Source organism: Ranitomeya variabilis, chromosome 4 (assembly GCF_051348905.1).
Source record: "Ranitomeya variabilis isolate aRanVar5 chromosome 4, aRanVar5.hap1, whole genome shotgun sequence".
NCBI classification, from domain to species: Eukaryota; Metazoa; Chordata; class Amphibia; order Anura; family Dendrobatidae; genus Ranitomeya; species Ranitomeya variabilis.
This window is the reverse complement of record NC_135235.1, coordinates 170,458,605-170,479,760: the sequence shown is the minus strand read 5'-3', so window position 1 is coordinate 170,479,760 and position 21,156 is coordinate 170,458,605. Positions and strand designations below refer to the sequence as shown.

At 46.9% G+C, this 21,156-nt stretch overlaps 1 protein-coding gene across 1 annotated transcript in view; it reads right to left on the bottom strand.

Moving 5' to 3' along the window:
- The window catches only part of RASGEF1A (RasGEF domain family member 1A), a 238,387-nt gene that overhangs the window by 94,933 nt on the left and 122,298 nt on the right, over positions 1-21,156 (bottom strand). The window lies entirely within an intron of this gene.

Below are 21,156 nucleotides of genomic sequence, written 5' to 3'. Positions count from 1 at the left end.
CGCTTTTGGTTGACGGCATTGCTACTGGGTCCCTCATAGTACAATGTAGTGTCTCTGGCGGTGGTGGTGCGCACCCAACGTCAGACACACCGTTGTAACATGAGGGGCCCTGGGGCGGTCCCGCCGGCCTCAAGAGAGTTCCCCCCTACCCCAGCTCAAAATGTGCTCTACCACGTCCAAAATTATGTCGCACAGCTCCACCAATCTTTAGTCTATTCGCTGACATCATTCAATGTCTGGCACTGACAATACAAATTTGTAGACATCTATGATGCAACTTAAAGTAGTCTGTGTCTGTGTCCTATATTGGCACCATTAAATAGTTACTGCCAAATTACTATGTCAGAAACTCAGTAGATGAGCCCACCCCTGTACCTAAGTATGCCACCTTTTTTTTTGTTGTGGTTGTTTTGCGAGACATTAACATCTATTTATATTTTGGGAGTACTGAGACAGACACTCCTTGCACTACTCCTCCACTCACCACCAAGCTGCCTGTGTATCCATGTAACCGCTGTAAAGCTGCCATGAGCCTATTGTTTGTTATTTTAGGCCTTTGATAGCCTGTCTGCGGTCCCTACTTTAAATACTCCTCCACTCACCACCACCAAGCTGCCTGCCCGTGTATCCATGTAACCGCTGTAAAACTGCCATGAGCCTATTGTTTGTTATTTTAGGCCTTTGATAGCCTGTCTGCGGTCCCTACTTTAAATACTCCTCCACTCACCACCACCAAGTTGCCTGCCCGTGTATCCATGTAACCGCTGTAAAACTGCCATGAGCCTATTGTTTGTTATTTTAGGCCTTTGAAGCCTGTCTGCGGTCCCTCCTTCCACTAGTCCTCCACTGACCAGACCACTGCTGCCCGTGTACCCCTGGAACCAATTATAAAGTGCCTACAGCCAGCCCATTTTCTTATGTTAGGCCTTTGAAGCCTGTCTGCGGTCCCTACTTTAAATACTCCTCCACTGACCACCAAGCTGCCTGCCCGTGTATCCATGTAACCGCTGTAAAACTGCCATGAGCCTATTGTTTGTTATGTTAGGCCTTTGATAGCCTGTCTGCGGTCCCTACTTTAAATACTCCTCCACTCACCACCAAGCTGCCCGTGTACCCCTGGAACCTATTTAAAAGTTCATAGAGCCTAGTTATATATTTTATTTACTATTAATAAGGCCATGATGGACTACGCTGTACCACGCTACAAGCTAACCAGTCGACACTTCTTTTGCGAGAAAAGCCATCAAAACCCTCCACCAGCATGTAGAAGACCGCATTGTCCATGCACTCTGGCAATCTGTGAGTACAAAGGTGCACCTGACAACAGACGCATGGACCTGTAGGCATGGCCACGGAAGATTACGTGTCCATTACGGCGCAATGGGTTAATGTGGTGGATGCATGGTCCACAGGGGACAGCCTACTAAGTCTGTCTGCAGTCCCTAATTCAAATTGTCCTCCACTGTCTAAATCGGAGCTTCCACCTTCTGGCTTTCGGCCTATAGTATCAGAAATTAAACTGCATTTGGCCTTCAACTTTGGTTAGGGCCTACTAACGGCTTCTGCCCCTCCCTGGTGTTGCCCTCAACTAAATAAAGCTGAGCTTCAACCTTCTGCTCCAAATTACCATTTTGAAAAATGCAATAGGCTTTTCCGGCCTACTAAAGGTGTCTGTCTGTGTGACCCTGCCTGGTGTTGTCCTCAACTAAATAAAGCTGAGCTTCAACCTTCCGGCTCTCATTAAGTGGTTTTAAAAAAAAAAATGGTGGTTAGGGCCTACTAACGGCTTCTGCCCCTCCCTGGTGTTGCCCTCAACTAAATAAAGCTGAGCTTCAACCTTCCGGCTCTCATTAAGTGGTTTTAAAAAAAAAAAATGGTGGTTAGGGCCTACTAACGGCTTCTGCCCCTCCCTGGTGTTGCCCTCAACTAAATAAAGCTGAGCTTCAACCTTCTGCTCCAAATTACCATTTTGAAAAATGCAATAGGCTTTTCCAGCCTACTAAAGGTGTCTGTCTGTGTGCCCCTGCCTGGTGTTGTCCTCAACTAAATAAAGCTGAGCTTCAACCTTCCGGCTCTCATTAAGTGGTTTTAAAAAAAAAAATGGTGGTTAGGGCCTACTAACGGCTTCTGCCCCTCCCTGGTGTTGTCCTCAACTAAATAAAGCTGAGCTTCAACCTTCCGGCTCTCATTAAGTGGTTTTAAAAAAAAAAAATGGTGGTTAGGGCCTACTAACGGCTTCTGCCCCTCCCTGGTGTTGCCCTCAACTAAATAAAGCTGAGCTTCAACCTTCTGCTCCAAATTACCATTTTGAAAAATGCAATAGGCTTTTCCGGCCTACTAAAGGTGTCTGTCTGTGTGCCCCTGCCTGGTGTTGTCCTCAACTAAATAAAGCTGAGCTTCAACCTTCCGGCTCTCATTAAGTGGTTTTAAAAAAAAAAATGGTGGTTAGGGCCTACTAACGGCTTCTGCCCCTCCCTGGTGTTGCCCTCAACTAAATAAAGCTGAGCTTCAACCTTCTGCTCCAAATTACCATTTTGAAAAATGCAATAGGCTTTTCCGGCCTACTAAAGGTGTCTGTCTGTGTGCCCCTGCCTGGTGTTGTCCTCAACTAAATAAAGCTGAGCTTCAACCTTCTGCTCCAAATTACCATTTTAAAAAATGCAATAGGCTTTTCCGGCCTACTAAAGGTGTCTGTCTGTGTGCCCCTGCCTGGTGTTGCCCTCAACTAAATAAAGCTGAGCTTCAACCTTCTGCTCCAAATTACCATTTTGAAAAATGCAATAGGCTTTTCCGGCCTACTAAAGGTGTCTGTCTGTGTGCCCCTGCCTGGTGTTGTCCTCAACTAAATAAAGCTGAGCTTCAACCTTCCGGCTCTCATTAAGTGGTTTTAAAAAAAAAAATGGTGGTTAGGGCCTACTAACGGCTTCTGCCCCTCCCTGGTGTTGCCCTCAACTAAATAAAGCTGAGCTTCAACCTTCTGCTCCAAATTACCATTTTAAAAAATGCAATAGGCTTTTCCGGCCTACTAAAGGTGTCTGTCTGTGTGCCCCTGCCTGGTGTTGTCCTCAACTAAATAAAGCTGAGCTTCAACCTTCCGGCTCTCATTAAGTGGTTTTAAAAAAAAAAATGGTGGTTAGGGCCTACTAACGGCTTCTGCCCCTCCCTGGTGTTGCCCTCAACTAAATAAAGCTGAGCTTCAACCTTCTGCTCCAAATTACCATTTTGAAAAATGCAATAGGCTTTTCCGGCCTACTAAAGGTGTCTGTCTGTGTGCCCCTGCCTGGTGTTGTCCTCAACTAAATAAAGCTGAGCTTCAACCTTCTGCTCCAAATTACCATTTTAAAAAATGCAATAGGCTTTTCCGGCCTACTAAAGGTGTCTGTCTGTGTGCCCCTGCCTGGTGTTGCCCTCAACTAAATAAAGCTGAGCTTCAACCTTCTGCTCCAAATTACCATTTTGAAAAATGCAATAGGCTTTTCCGGCCTACTAAAGGTGTCTGTCTGTGTGCCCCTGCCTGGTGTTGTCCTCAACTAAATAAAGCTGAGCTTCAACCTTCCGGCTCTCATTAAGTGGTTTTAAAAAAAAAAATGGTGGTTAGGGCCTACTAACGGCTTCTGCCCCTCCCTGGTGTTGCCCTCAACTAAATAAAGCTGAGCTTCAACCTTCTGCTCCAAATTACCATTTTAAAAAATGCAATAGGCTTTTCCGGCCTACTAAAGGTGTCTGCCCCTCCCTGGTGTTGTCCTCAACTGAACAAAGCTGAGCTTCCACATTCTGGCTTTCGCCCTATACTATCAGATATTAAACTGCATTTGGCCTACTAGTGTGGTTAGGCCCTTGAAACAGTGTCTGCTGCTCTTGGGTTTGCTACTCCACTGAACAAAGCAATGCCGCCTGTTTAGTCCTGTTACCAATTTTGAACTGCATGTAGCCTACTTTATTCTTTGGCCCTATATCTGTTTCCTCCTCATCCTGCCCATTGCCCAGCCACTGCTAAATGAGTCTGCTGGTACATTGACCTAGACCACTACATTCCCCTTGTACTCTACACAGCCAGAATCTGTCCCTGCTGAAAGTAAGGTTCCCCTTCCCGCATGTTATACCACCTTACACAGGGACAAAGAGGAAGGTGCAGATGAAAGTGCAGGTTCCTTCATCAGGTGGGGGGGCATACTCGTTGGCGACGTCACTGGCACAGGGCCCCTCAGAGTACGCAAAAGTGTCGCTGCTGGTGGGAGGCGCCCCCGCCATGCAAACACACCGCCGTACTTTGAGGGGCCCTGTGCCTGTGGCAATGCGAACGAGTGGGCCCCCCCCTGCTTGCTCAGGATCACAGCACTTGCAACTTTTAAATACTTACCTTTCCCTGCAACACCGCCGTGACGTAGTCCGCATTTCCTGGGCCCACGAAAAACTTGAGCCAGCCCTACTCCCCCCACAACTTTCCCCCAATTCCCTATGCCCAACTATTATTATACAGTTAATTAAGATTGGCAAGCTTCCGAAACAAGAATGGATGTTTTTGGCATTAAAATGGGCACTGTAGGTGTTTTCCTGGCCTCCACTCACTGCCGACTATGCTTCCCCATTGACTTGCATTGGGTTTCGTGTTTCGGTCGATCCCCGACTTTTAGCGATAATCGGCCGACTGCACTCGACTCGACTCTGGACAAAATCGGGTTTCCCAAAACCCTACTCGATCTTAAAAAAATGAAAGTCGCTCAACCCTAATAATGGCATTATTTAGTCATAGCATGGCGGTATTATTTACTTTGATATATTAGTAATATTGGTAATATTGGTCTTGCTATCCTGGATTTTCTTTAGTGACAGTGTGGTGATAATACTCTTAGACTATGTTCACAGACATTCCAGACAAATGGAATTAGTGTCCAAAATGGAACTGTTTGCTAACTGATGCAAATGGAAGCAGAAGGACCCCATGGATTATGATGGGTTGGTTTGTGTCCATTATGTGTCCATTTTTAAAACTGAAGTAAAAGCGCATCATGCAGAACTTGTTTCAGTTTGAATCAGTTATGCAATAGAGCTTTTTTGTGTGAATTTTATATGAATTCCTTTCGCTGTTCTTAGAAATGGATTTTCAAAATGTTGGTGTGAACGTAGACTAAGACTGCATGCACACAACACATGCATGAGAAAAGTATTCTCTGACTGCACATGGACCAATTGAGTCTTATGGATTCTACACACATTCTTTTCTGATCCGAGTTTAACGTCAGAATCAAACATTTTTCGTCTTTTTTCTGAAGGGGCTGTAATTTAAAGCAGTCTTGCAGTATGAGGTTTCAATTCTTGTTTGAATTCACACATTTAAAAAGTTGTTCACCACTAGGACAACCGCTTCTCATCTCCCATGTTTGCTCCCGTTAAAATTAAAAAGCTTATACTCACCTCCCTGTGCCGGTGCCGTTCCAGTGATGTCGGCACTTCCTCACCCGGGGCTCATGTGAAGTAGTTATGGCACATTAGCCCTGCTCCCAGTCATCAATGGTGTCACTGTCCTGCCTCCAAATGTATAGGTAATCAAGAGTAAATCCGAGCTGGGCTCACTGCCCATTAATTACTTATACATCTGAAGGTGGGGACACTGACTCTATAACTGATTGGCCGAAGGGCTCATGTGACACAACTACCTCACGCTAATGCTGAGACCACTGAAATGGCGCTGGCACGGAAGATGAATATGAGCTTTTTTATTTTAATGAGGTCAAATATGGGGTTACCCAGTAGGGAACAACTCATTTAAGGGAGTGTTCACAATGAGTCTTTTTGCTGAGTTTTTGGAGTGAGCACAAACTTTTTTGACCTTTTTGAGAAGTTTTGATTTTTTAAGGAGGAGTTTGAAGAGATTCTGCTCAGTTTTTGCTCGAAAAGTTCCTGAAAAAGACTCAGCGTGAGCATACCCTAAAGGGGTTTTCCATTTTTATGCAAATGAAGTTCACAGATTGTGTAATAATAAAAACATCCTGCAATACTTTGTGTTTCATTTCCTCACCACCTGATATTTGTTTGCTGCCAGTGAGTGGGAAAATTCTTGTTTACATCCAGAGATTGAAAAGCTGTCCTGATTAGGTGTAAGTGACATAAGTGTCTGGCTAATGAAGGGAATCAGTGCTCCGTAATGAGTCCCAATGAGGCAAGTAAAGAGTGACTGCAAGTGACGGCTGGAAGCAAGATTGCCAGGGGATATCAGCAGAAAAAGTGTCATTGCTTTACTATTTGCTAGCTCTCTATTTTAATTTAAGGAGTGTATCCATGTGTTAGGACCTGGAAGTCTCCTAGAGGCCAAGTTCACACAGGGCGTTTTTGCTGCGTTTTAATGCAAATTTTCAGCTGCTTTTTACAGTCAGATGTCAGAAATCTCATGCACACACATTGTTTTTTTTTGTCACCAGTATTTTGTGCTTTGCATGGTTTTTTGGACATAGAGCATGTCACTTCTTTCAGCGTTTTTTCAATGTTTTTCACCGATTGACTTGAATGGGTGGTAAAAAAACGCAGGTATTATTTTTTGCTGCTTTTTTGTGCAAATACCTGATGCTATGGAATAGGACTTTTTTTTCAACACTAAACTTTATCAGTATGCTCAAGAGACAAATCTAGCATGCCAAAACCGCCTTAAAAAAACTCACAAAAAAAGTCTTGAAAAATGCTAGAAAAACCAAGGAAAACATGCTTTTTTTCTGCAGCTTCTTTATTGCCAAGAGATAATAAGGTTTTGCTGCAGAAAAAAAACACTAAAAAAATGTCTACTGTGAACTTACCCTAAAAAGGGAAAAAAATGATTATCCTGATGGACTGTTAGGGTATGTGCACACGATGCGGATTTTGCTGCGGATCAGTTTACAGTTCAATGTAAACCTATGGGAAACCAAAAACATTGTGCACATGCTGCGGAAAAAAACGCGCGGAAACGCAGCAGTTTACATTCCGCAGCATGTCACTTCTTTCTGCGGATTCCGCAGCGGTTTTACAGCTGCCGCTATGGAAAACCGCAGTTGTAAAACCGCAGTGAAAACCACAGAAAAACCGCGGTAAATCCGCGATAAATCTGCAGCAAAAACGCAGCGTTTTTGCCCTGCAAATTTGTCAAATCTGCTGCGGAAAAATCCGCAGTGGCCAAGAATACGTGTGCACATAGCCTAACTGGTATGGGGCTGAGCTGCAATAACAGGCACAGCACAAACACGGGAGGGGTGCAGTCCCTGGAAAATAAGCTGACCCTTTTATGCAATCTCAGATTACCCTTTATATGCTTGTGGTAGGTGCAAACTACTGCAGACCCCACAAATGTGCAGCGCCCCAGGGTCCTGGTTTCACAGTCGGGCCTCCAGGGGGAGCTAAGGGTACTATTCATTAGGCCACTCCTCACATACTGGTAAAACTGGGGGTCAGGCAGGAAGTTAGGGAGAAAGCTGACTGGGTTGGAACCAGGCAACACCTTGTGGCAGAAGGTGTTGTGGGGGAAGATTCGGTAGGGTCCCTGTCAGGTTTGGGACCCTGACAGAGGCCTGGCAACGAGAGAGAACGTCACGGGACCGTACCTGCTCAGCATAGCGGCGGTGCCCTAAGAAAGGATCAGAAGCGAGATATATTGTGCTGAGTGAGAAACGAGATCAAAGCAAGAAGGAGAATACCAGTAGGAGTCGTGCTGTAAGACCGAGGCAACATCCTACTGAGGCGCACAACCGGCGGCCGGAACGCCGAGGAAGTATTTCTATATATAGCTTCAGGCAATACTTCAAACCAACGGCAGGACAGTCAGTCACAGGCGGGCTGTCTCACTTAAATCACCTAAGAAGACATAGGGGGCAACCTGTGGAGAGGGGCGACTCTAGGGTCCCGGAAGAGCTCCGAGCCTACCCGTCATACGGGTGCGTCCCAACCATAACACCGGGAGGGACGGATTAGCAGAACATCATCTAATCGAGTTGTGAGGGAACACGAGAAACAGACACAACAGTTGTGGGGACTTTCCGTAAGCACAGCAGGGGAGGACTACAACACATAGCGCTAGCAGGAAGGCACAGATTTCCACCTGCAAAGGGAACTCTGGAGGTGCCATCGGACCGGCCGGACTTGCGCAGCCTGGTGAACCGTATTCCGGACTGAGGACCCAGAGACCTTCAGTAAAGAGGTAAAGAGACTGCAACCTGGTGTCCTCGTTATTTACTGCACCGCACCACCACCACTATCCACATCTATTATTGTACGCCCCTCAGCAGGGTCACGGACCGGGTCTAGCCACCGTGACAACCCCAGAGCAGAGACTCAGAGGCCCGGTACCGGGTACCCCTTGGCCCTGCGGCAGTGGGGGCGCTACAACTGCCCTTCGAAGGTGCTCTGAACCAGTCATCTTGCCATCACAATGTGGCGCTTTGCCAAAGTTGCTCAGATCATTATGCTTGCCCACTTTCCTTCGCTTTCCCCTCAACAATTGTAAGTACTGACTGTTTCCATGCTGTCTATTATAGCCCACCATTTGTCTGGTGCTACTGTAACGGGAATCTCAATTTTATTCACTTTATCTGTCAATGATAATATTGAAGGTAATATATTTTCCAAGTACTTTCTTCACTATTTTCTCTGGAAATTAGTGAGTGTTAGTTTTGTGACTCCTGGAATATTACATAAAAAGGATAAAAAAGTATTATGTAGAAAAATGACAAATCCTAAGAGGAGATATATCATTATTATCAGCTTTAGGGTACGTTCACATAGCGCTTTTCATGCAGGTTTGGAGAAGGTCCACTCCAAAACCCGACTGCTTCATGTTTCCAAAAAACGCTAGGTGGTTAAAAGCAGTGACCTGACCATTTTAGTCTTTTCCGCTTGGAAGACACTCTATACTTGACTGCGTATCCCAAGATTGGACCTTTGAGACCCGCATAGCGCCTTCCCCCGACCACATTTACCCAAAGAAAAACCTCCTACCCTCAATAAAGACATGACAATTAGGCCGGCGTCACACTCGGCGTAGGACAATACGGTCCGTATTTTACGGCCGTAATACGGCCGAAATACGGTGAAATGTTCCCAAAATAGTGATCCGTAGGCAGGGTGTGTCAGCGTATTTTGCGCATGGCATCCTCCGTATGTAATCCGTATGGCATCCGTACTGCGAGCTTTTCGCGCAGGCTTGCAAAACCGACATCTAATGGATTTATGTGCTCAAATGTTCATTAAAACATATATACAGTATATATATATATATATATATATATGTCATTGAGACACATATATATATATTCTGTATTTAGATTTCATTCTGCGCGATATCTGTGAACAGCCGGTAATTCAATTGCCGGCTTTTCATTTCTCCTTCACAAACCCGACAGGATATGAGACATGGTTTACATACAGTAAACCATCTCATATCCCCTTTTTTTTGCATATTCCACACTACTAATGTTAGTAGTGTGTATGTGCAAAATTTCAGCGCTGTAGCTGCTAAAATAAAGGGTTAAATGGCGGAAAAAATTGGCGTGGGCTCCCGCGCAATTTTCTCCGCCAGAGCGGTAAAGCCAGTGACTGAGGGCAGATATTAATAGCCAGGAGAGGGTCCATGGTTATTGGCCCCCCCGTGGCTAAAAACATCTGCCCCCAGCCACCCCAGAAAAGGCACATCTGGAAGATGCGCCTATTCTGGCACTTGGCCACTCTCTTCCCACTCCCTGTAGCGGTGGGATATGGGGTAATGAAGGGTTAATGCCACCTTGCTATTGTAAGGTGACATTAAGCCAGATTAATAATGGAGAGGCGTCAATTATGTCACCTATCCATTATTAATCCAATTGTAGGAAAGGGTTAAAACACACACACACACATGATTAAAAAGGATTTTAATGAAATAAACACAGCGGTTGTTGTAATAATTTATTGTTCTCTCAAATCCATTTGCAGTCTCTCGCTTGGCAACATAATAAACGCACAAGATACATACCTTCTGATGTACTGTCAGGTCCAACGATGTAATCCATCTGAAGGGGTTAACTAATATTACAAGCAGGAGCCCTGCTATAATGCAGCTGTGCTCCGTGCTTGTAGTTCCCCTGCGAATGAATGAAATGTAGGTCATTGACCTACATTTCATTCATTCGCGGTGAGGCGCCCTCTGGTGGATGTTCTCATGAACTGCAGCCTGGGAACTTTTTCCCACGCTCCAGGTCATATGAGGACATCCACCAGGGGGCGCATCACCGCGAATGAAGGAAATGTAGGTCAATGACCTACATTTCATTCATTCGCAGGGGAACTACAAGCACGGAGCACAGCTGCATTATAGCAGGGCTCCTGCTTGTAATATTAGTTAACCCCTTCAGATGGATTACATCGTTGGACCTGACAGTACATCAGAAGGTATGTATCTTGTGCGTTTATTATGTTGCCAAGCGAGGGACTGCAAATGGATTTGAGAGAACAATAAATTATTACAACAACCGCTGTGTTTATTTCATTAAAATCCTTTTTAATCATGTGTGTGTGTGTGTTTTAACCCTTTCCTACAATTGGATTAATAATGGCTAGGTGTCATAATTGACGCCTCTCCATTATTAATCTGGCTTAATGTCACCTTACAATAGCAAGGTGGCATTAACCCTTCATTACCCCATATCCCACCGCTACAGGGAGTGGGAAGAGAGTGGCCAAGTGCCAGAATAGGCACATCTTCCAGATGTGCCTTTTCTGGGGTGGCTGGGGGCAGATGTTTTTAGCCACGGGGGGGCCAAAAACCATGGACCCTCTCCTGGCTATTAATATCTGCCCTCAGTCACTGGCTTTACCGCTCTGGCGGAGAAAATTGCGCGGGAGCCCACGCCAATTTTTTCCGCCATTTAACCCTTTATTTTAGCAGCTACAGCGCTGAAATTTTGCACATACACACTACTAACATTAGTAGTGTGGAATATGCAAAAAAAAGGGGGATATGAGATGGTTTACTGTATGTAAACCATGTCTCATATCCTGTCGGGTTTGTGCAGGAGAAATGAAAAGCCGGCAATTGAATTACCGACTTTTCACTAACAGCGCTGCGTATTTCTCGCAAGTCACACTGCTGGTCAGTGTGGAATCCGTATTTTTCTCGCCCCCATAGACTTTCATTGGCGATTTTTTTGCGCAGTACGCTGACAAACGCAGCATGCTGCGATTTTGTACGGCCGTAGAAAGCCGTATAATACTGAACCGTAATATACGGCTAATAGGAGCAGCCCCATTGAGAATAATTGTGCCGTATGTTATGCGAGTTTTACGGACGTAGTTTCTGCGCTCTTACGTCCGTAAAACTCGCCAGTGTGACGCCGGCCTTATTTCTTTGGATAATTTGGCCACAGCGGCCATTTTATTAACAAAACAAACATAAATAATACCGTTTATACATTTGTATAAAAAACATGAGGGGAGGGTTCTTGGAGCTAATAAATCTGGCACCCAATGGGCAAAAGCCCAAACCAACTTTTAAGTGTAAAAAACCTTCTTTACCCTCAGCCGTAACCACCAGCTCGAGGGCACCATGTAACCCGTTTTCCGGGCAAACAAACCCCAAAGCTCCCGAGGTAAACTCCCCGTCCAGAGCCAGTAAACCAAAGCCAGATCAACCCCATAAAACACCAACTCCAAGAACCCCGCCCCCCGCCAACCAGCCACTGTGACGACATTACGACTCGAACCCCTATAGAAAGAGACTTATTAAAATCCTGAATCCCTTCACTACTCCCCCCCCAAGCCTGATAAAAACCAGAACAAGAACTAAAAACAAGGGAGGGTGGGTGGGCTTCTCGCTTCACTAGGTAAAAGGTAATGGCCCCCTTTCCCGCACTTTCCACGAACCCGCCCCCAAATCACGGACCACCCCCTTTTCCTCCCATCCCTTAAACCAATCCCCACTGCCCCTGCCTCAATTTAAACAATGCTCCCCCAAGTTCCCTTGGCAACGCAGTCATGGGGGGCTTTCGTTAACTGCATTCCTACAGCCCCCCCGCTTGACTGCGTATCCCAAGATTGGACCTTTGAGACCCGCATAGCGCCTTCCCCCGACCACATTTACCCAAAGAAAAACCTCCTACCCTCAATAAAGACATGACAATTATTTCTTTGGATAATTTGGCCACAGCGGCCAGTTTATTAACAAAACAAACATAAATAATACCGTTTATACATTTGTATAAAAAACATGAGGGGAGGGTTCTTGGAGCTAATAAATCTGGCACCCAATGGGCAAAAGCCCAAACCAACTTTTAAGTGTAAAAAACCTTCTCTACCCTCAGCCGTAACCACCAGCTCGAGGGCACCATGTAACCCGTTTTCCGGGCAAACAAACCCCAAAGCTCCCAAGGTAAACTCCACGTCCAGAGCCAGTAAACCAAAGCCAGATCAACCCCATAAAACACCAACTCCAAGAATCCCGCCCCCCACCAACCACGAGCAGCACTGAACACCTCAGGCTCGCGAGTGCCCCACCACCGCCATGGCTCTCTCAACGCCCTCCTGTATGGCCAACATCCACAAATCCAGACCAATATCGTTCAAATGAACGCCATCCCGCCTCCAAAAATTTGACCACACCAGCCTCCAATTCAAAGTGCCGAACTGCCACACCCCCATTCCGAGAGACAAAACTTGCCACAGCCCTGTTGAGCTTCACCCGGGCCCTGTTGATCCCCTTAAGGGAACGAACCGCCCTCCACGTTTTCCTGGGCACGATGTCAGACCAGACTGTCACCATCCCTGGAAAGGATACCCACAATCTCAAAAAATCATAACGGATATCCCGAATAAGCTCACGCACCGGCTTAGACCCCAAATCATTCCCACCCAAATGCACCACAACAATGTCCGGGGAACGATCCAAACTCACAGCGTGGGCAAACTCGGATAGTATCCTACACCACAACATGCCCCGAAAACCCAACCATCGGACCAACACCGCATCTCTCCTAAAACCCAATTGCCTACCATCACGCCTGGCATCAGCACGAATCGCACCCCAATGCACAAAAGAATGTCCGAATATCCAAGCCAGCAGTGGGGTCCGACCTGCAAAATACAACAACAATTAACACCCACAAACAAATAACCAACATCAATTGCGAACATAAGACAAGTACCGGTTAGACGACCACCTGCCAATATGCCGAATAACCTCAGGCCCCAAACGCAAACCAGCAGCCTCAGACGCCGCCCCAATGCGAAACGAGTGTGACCCAAAGGAGAAAGGGTCAAGGCCCAACGATGTCAGCCCTTTTCTCAATACCGCCGAGAACTGAAAACGCGACAAAAATTCACCTTGTCGGTGCCGCAAAAGTGGGCCAGACCTGCCAGGCCACAATCCCCAATAATCTTCCAAACACCGATGAGGGCACAACACACCCCCAACCACCTTCCCTAAAACCACACGCTTCCCTTTTCCAAACTGATCGGTCTTTGACCACCTAATCCAAAAGGCGATTCCACCAGACCAAAATTCCACATCCTCTGCTAACAAACCCCCCGCTTTAAACCGATTACGGGACACCAACTCTCCAAGTCTCAACGCCCCAAAAAAGGCCAATGAAAACGCCAACCGAAACAAAACTGCCTCGAAATGAGAACTACAAAGTCCCCACAACGCCTCCCCCAAATGCTCCAACGTCGCAAAAGATATGGGCCTACGCGCATCGCAAGTTGACGAACCCTTCCGAAAACCCTTCAATGCCTGCCGAATCAAGAAATCTTTAGCAACATCCACGAAACCCTGAAGCTTGAAACCGAAAGCCAAACCAGCTATAAATTTATTCAGCTTCGACACCGACCAACCCCATTCCTCCGCCGACCCAATCAAAAGCAAAATCGCCATCACCTTGTCACCATCCGAATCAACCGAACCCAACTGCTCCAACCACCCTTCCCACATATGCCATGATGCTTCGTAACCTGACCATGTCCTGCCCGACACCGAGGCCTGTATCAACCGACCTCCTCGTCCGCAACAATCCACTACAAATGAGAAGGGCATGTTGTTCCTGCATCCTCCGCTTCTGGCGCCAACTCCCGAAAACGCTCCCACTGCGAACGAGACAAAGCATCGGCTATAGAGTTATGAACGCCGGGAACATGTACCGCCGAGATCCAGGTATTCAACTCCAGACAGCGCAAAACTAACTCCCGAACCAATCTGATTACTGGGGGAGAAGAAGAAGAAAGACTATTAATCACCGCCACCACGCTCAAATTATCGCAATGAAAACGAACCCGCCTATCTTGAAACAAACGACCCCAAATGAACACCGAAACCACAATTGGAAAAAGCTCAAGCAACGCCAAATTTTTAGTTAAACCAGTTGCACACCACCAATCAGGCCATACGCCAATGCTCCATTGACCTGCACAATAGGCCCCATAGCCAACACTGCCAGCTGCGTCCGTAAAAATTTCGCAATCAAAATCATTCAAATCTTCCTGTTGAATCAAAGCCCTGCCATTGTAATTATCCAAAAAACGCCTCCAAATGACTAAATCCTCCCTATGCTCCCTATTCAAACGTACGAAATGATGTGCGGAACGCACTCCCGCAGTCGCCCTGGACAATCGCCTGCAAAATATTCTGCCCATAGGCATGATACGGCACGCAAAATTCAAACGCCCCAACAACGACTGCAACTCCTTTAACGTAACCTTGTGCAACTTTTCACATCTCAGCACCTCATGCCGTAAAGCCGACAACTTCTCCTCAGGTAACCTGCACTCCATCTTCTCCGAATCTATGAGAATACCCAGAAAACTCAAAACCGTGCAAGGGACCTCTGTTTTTTCCCGTGCTAAAGGCACACCAAACTGACCCGCCACCCATTCCATGCTAGCTAACAAATTTCCACACAACAAAGAATCCGGCGGGCCAACAAACAAAAAATCATCCAAGTAGTGAATGACAGACGGAACTTGGGAAACATCCCGAACAACCCACTCCAAAAAAGTACTAAAAGACTCAAACAACGAACATGAAATTGAACAACCCATAGGCAAACACCTATCCAAATAAAAACCCCCGTTCCAAAAACATCCCAACAACGGGATACTATCGGGGTGAACCGGAAGCAATCTAAAAGCCGATTCAACATCTGTCTTAGCCATTAAAGCGCCAGCTCCATACCTACGCACCCATTGTACCGCGGCATCGAAAGAAGTATATACCACGGAACAAAGCTCCTCAGCAATGCCGTCATTAACTGACTGGCCCTTCGGATACGACAGATGCTGAATAAGACGAAACTTATTAGGCTCCTTTTTAGGGACCACCCCTAGAGGCGAAACAACCACCCCTTCCATCGGTAAAACACTAAAAGGCCCCGCCATGCGCCCCAACTCAACCTCCTTCGCCAATTCAGCCGTAACTACATCCGCATGTAAATTTGCCGACCTCAAATTCCTTTTTGAAAATGGGATAGTATGAACCGGATGAGGAATCCGAAAACCCTCAGAAAAACCGTCCCACAGTAGCCTCGCCTTTTCCTGATCCGGATACCTACTTAGATAGGGGGCCATCCTTTGAACCTTCACTGGTGTCGCCCCCTTGACCGCCTCCCACTGCTGGTTTACCCCTTGCTTTCTTAAAGCATTTGGCCGCTCCATGCGAGGCCCCACTACAGTGAGAACAGACATGCTTGAACTTGCATGTACTGCCATATTTGCATTGGCCGTCATTAAACTGCCAACACGTCCCTGTTTTGTCCTTTGCCCCTTGTGACCCCTGTCTCCCAGCTCCCTGTCCAGACTGCTGACCGCTACCCCCTCCCCCCCATGAAAGGACTGCCCAAACCGCGTTGGAGCCATAACTTTCAACCACAACCCTATATCTTTCTGATCCCATTTTATCTCAGGCCTGACCGCCTTCCTTTGCCGAAACTGCTCGTCATACCAGAGCCACGCCTGGCCCCCGTATGCCCTGTGCGCTTCCCCTATAGCATCCTGGTAACAAAACAGGCCGGAAACTTTTCCCCGATAACACTTGCCAAAATTGAAAAAGCCTGCTGCCAATTCACAAAAGTCTGCGGTATCAAGCGCCAGCGCCTCTTTTCTTCCTCCTCCTTTTTACTATCCTCTTTCTTACCCTTGTCTAAATTAAACTTCTCTAAAGGTAGGAGGGAGAAAATCTCAACATATTCACCTTTCCAAATTTTTTCTTTTATTTCTTTCTTTAAATGCGCCCCTAACGGCCCCTCAAAGCACACATAAACCTCTCCCTTAGCTCTATCATCCAATTTAATCGTATCCTCTTTGTCCTTTTCCGTTTGAACCGAGACCGACACCCCTGCCGCCGATGCTCGCTCAACGCCACTCGCTCCATCAGACCCCACAACCACCCCAGCACCCTGGCCAGACGCCGGCAACCACGCACCTACTGGAGACGACCGCGCACTATCAAGGCCGTCCAATCTCCGCAAAATCTGAGACATACCCGCCAAAAGCTCCCTGACCCCCGGAACCCCGACAGTGCTAGCCCCTCCTCTCCCTGCCAAATCGACCCCCCCATACCAGCTATCCCCAGACCGTACTCCACTATCCCCCACCGCAAAAGAATCAGCCTCATACTCACGAAGCTGCGCAGGTGCTGTGTCCCCGCCAGCCTTGCGATCACCGAATTCTCGTGGGTCACTCCCGGATCCGGAATCCTCCGTGCCGCTGTATTGCTCCTGGCCCGCGCCCCTGGCCTCCTCATCACCAGGGGGGACCGGAGCAGAAGAGATGGACCTCTCCCTCGACCTCCTGGGCGACCTGGACCTGACGGCTGCCAGCCCGTCTCCAAGCCTATCTTCCTGCTGGGCCCTGCCACGAGCCCCAGCTGCTGCCACACTGCACCCCCTCCGGACTGGGCCAGGCTGAGGGGTTGAAGTATGCCTGCCCGCCGCCCTGCCACTTGGAACGCCGCCCCTGCCAGGCACCCGGGGTGGGTCAGACCCCAGGTTACCTGCCGCCGAACCGCTGCCTCCCTCGCTGCTGCTCCTCTGCTCCGCCGCTGCTCCCAGGGGTCTCCTCCTCGTTGCTGCAGCCGTCACCGGCGCCGCAGCGCCAGCTGCTCCTCGCCGGGTACCGCTCCTGCTCACCGCCGCCATGTTTGCCCTCTGAACTTGATCTTCTGCAGGCACTTCCGGTGCGGCCTGCGCACTTCTTCTGGCCTGCACCGCCGCTGCTCCCGACCGCCACCCAGCGCCAGCAGCGCCGGCCGGAGGATTCCTGCCAGAGGGCGGGCCGGGGTGGATGGGTGACCCGCGGCCTGCGCCCTCCGCAGGGTCCCGAGAGGGGCCCCGTGGCCGGCGGCTGCCGCGCGCCGCGAGCTCCGGGGACAAGTGCTCCGGGGGACGGGTCCTCCGCGATCTGGTCCCCTGCACTCCAGGACTACCCAGCAACGAGGACAGCTGATCCTCCAGCCAGCCCCCGCGCCTGGACCGCGCCATCTCCCGCAGCTGACCCAGAATGGATTCCACGGACATCGTGCACGTCTTCTCGCTTCACTAGGTAAAAGGTAATGGCCCCCTTTCCCGCACTTTCCACGAACCCGCCCCCAAATCACGGACCACCCCCTTTTCCTCCCATCCCTTAAACCAATCCCCACTGCCCCTGCCTCAATTTAAACAATGCTCCCCCAAGTTCCCTTGGCAACGCAGTCATGGGGGGCTTTCGTTAACTGCGTTCCTACAGCCCCCCGGCTTTACAATGAAAGTCAATGAGAAGGCAAGAAACATCCCGGGTGATGACTGAGCATCTCCTTAACCCCTTCACCCCAAACCCCGTTTTCACCTTCCTGATCAAGCCAATTTTTACAATTCTGACCACTGTCCCTTTATGAGGCAATAACTCTAGAACACTTCAATGGATCCTGCTGATTCTGAGAATGTTTTCTTGTGACATATTGTACTTCATGATAGATAGATAGATAATTTATTTGATATTACTTGCGTCTATTTGTTAAAAAAATGGAAATTTGGCAAAAATGTTGAACATTTCGCAATTTTCAAACTTTTAATTTTTATGCCCTTAAATCAGAGAGTGGAGTGATCTTTCATTTTTACAACAAAATTTGCAAAACCATTTTTTTGACGGACCACCTCACATTTGAAGTGACTTTGAGGGGCCTATATGAAAGAAAATACCCCAAAATGATACCATTCTAAAAACTGCACCCCTAATGGTACTCAAAACCACATTCAAGAAGCTTATTAACCCTTCAGGTGCTTCATATGAATTTTTGGAATGTGGAAGAAAAAAATTATTTAAAATGTAATTTACTTTTCCTTCACAAAAATTTTCATTTAGACCTAATTTTTTTTAACTTTTGCAAGGGTAACAGGAGAATATGGACCATACATTTTGTTGTGCAATTTCTCCTGAGCATGCCGATACCCCAAATGTGGGGGAAATATACTGCTTGGGCTCACAGGAGGGCTCAAAAGGGAATGAGCGTCATTTCTTTTTGAATGTAAAATTTGCTGACATAATTAGCAGTCGCCATGTCATGATCGGAAAGCCCCTGATGTGCCTAAACAGTGGAAACCCCCCACAAATGACACCATTTTGGAAACTAGACCCCTTAGGGAACTTATCTAGATGTGTATTGAACACATTGAACCCCCAGGTGCTTCACAGAAGTTTATAATGTTAAGCAGTGAAAATAAAAAAAATCACATTTTTCCCAGATCTTTTCTAGCTCCAAATTTTGCATTTTCATAAGGGTAAAAAGGGAAATTGCTCCATACAATTTGTTGTGCAATTTCTCCTGAGGACACCAATACCCCATATGTGGGGGGAAAAACCACTGTTTGGGCGCACAGCAGGGCTTGGAAGGGAAGGAGCACCGTTTGACTTTTTGAATGTAAAATATGTTGGAGTAATTAGCAGTTGCCATGTCACGTTTGCAGAGCCCCTGATGTGCCTAAACAGTGGCAACCCTCTACAAGTGACACCATTTTGGAAACTAGACCCCTTTGGGAACTTATCTAGATTCTGCATTTTCATAAGGGTAACAGGTGGAATTGTTCCGTACAATTTGTTGTGCAATTTCTCCTGAGTAGACCAATACCCCATATGCAGGGCCGGCGTTAGCAGCAGGCAGACCAGGCAGTTGCCTAGCGCCCCCGCTCCCCCAGGGGCTCCCAGCCAGTCACCTGCCACCGGGGCCGACTCCCCTCCACCAGCGCCGACTGCCCCCCTGCCAGCACCGACTCATTCAACTATACCGGCGTCTAAGATGCTGGTACAGATCAATGTAATGATGGAGGAGAGAGAGTCCGCTGATGCTCCCTCTCCCATCATTCCCCTCTGCCTCTGACACTGCGGGTGGGCAATGACATCACATCATCGCATACCTGCTGTGTGCCTGGCCGGGCAGAGTGCAGCTGCTGAGACAGGAGCTGAGCCTAGAGCACAGGGAGCAGAAGGGGGCACGAGGAGAGGTGAGGATTGTGTTTTTTTTTTAAATATATGAATGAGTGATTATTGGACTGGGGGGCCACCATTCTCGGCGATAGGGGGGCTACATTATATTCTATGGGGGCCTACAATATATTCTATGGGAGAGCTGTATTAGATTCCATGGGGGCCTACATTATATTCTATGGGGGTCTGTTTTAGATTCTTTGGGGGGCCTACATTATATTCAATAGGAGGCTGTATTAGATTCTATGGGGAGCTACATTATATTCTATAGGGGACTGTATTAGATTCTATGGGGGCCTACATTACATTCTATGGGGGCTGTATTATATTCTATGGGGGGCTGTATTATATTCTATGGGGGGCTGTATTATATTCAATGGGGGCCTCCATTATATTCTATGGGGGCTGTATTATATTCTATGGGGGTTGTATTATATTTTATAGAGGAGGGTTGCATCAAACTCTTTGAAGAGGCTACATTATATACTATGGGGAGGTGGGCTGTATTATATTCTCTGGGGGTCTACATTATATTCGATGTATTAAATTTATTCTATGTATAAAATTTATTGTATTCTGAGGGGTGATTGCATCATACTCTATGAGGGGGCTACATTGTATTCTATGGGGGCTGCATTATATTCTTTGGAGGCTAGATTATATTGTATGGGGGCTTCATTATACTCTGAGTCGGCTACCATATTTTCTATGGAGGGGCTGCATTATACTATATGAGTGGGCTGCATTATATTCTATGCGGGTTACATCATATTGTATGGCGGGGCTGCATAATTCTCAGGGGGCTACATTATATTCTGTGGAGTGGCTGCATTATACTCTGTGGGGTGGCAGCATTATACTATATGTGGGCTGCATTATACTGTATTGAGGACTATGGGGAATACATTATACTATATGAAGAACTATGGGGTGCATTATACTATGGGAAGTGAATTGTACTACATGGATGACTATGGCAGTGCATTATACTATATGGAGCACTATGAGGAGTGTATTATACTATATGGAGGACTGAGCAGTGTATTTTAATATATGGATGACTATGAGGGGTGTATTATGCTATATGGAGGACTAAGGAGTGTATTATACTATATGGAGGACTGAGGAGTATATTATACTATATGGAGGACTGAGGAGTGTATTATACTATATGGATGGCTGAGGAGTGTATTATACTATATGGAGGACTGAGTGTATTTTAATATATGGAGGACTAAGAGGAGTGTATTATACTATATGGAGGACTATGAGGAGTGTATTATACTATATGGAGGACTGAGGAGTGTATTATACTATATAGAGAACTGAGCAGTGTATTTTAATATATGGAGGACAGAGCAGTGTATTATACTATATGGAGGACTATGGGTAGTGTATGATACTATATGGAGGACTGAGAAGTGTATTTTAATATATGGAGGACTATGAGGAGTGTATTATACTATATGGAGGACTATGGGGAGTGCATTATACTAAATGGTGGACTATGGGAAGTGTATTATACTATATGGAGGACTATGGGGCACATTATAGTATATGGAGGATTATGGGGTTTGCATTTAACAATATGGAGGACTGTGGTGCACATTATACTATGTGGAAGACTATGGGGTGTATTATACAAAACAAGCAAAATGCTGCATATTCGTCGAGTGATTGGATTGTTTATGCTGGAACAAAAAACATTTTTCTCAGCATCACATC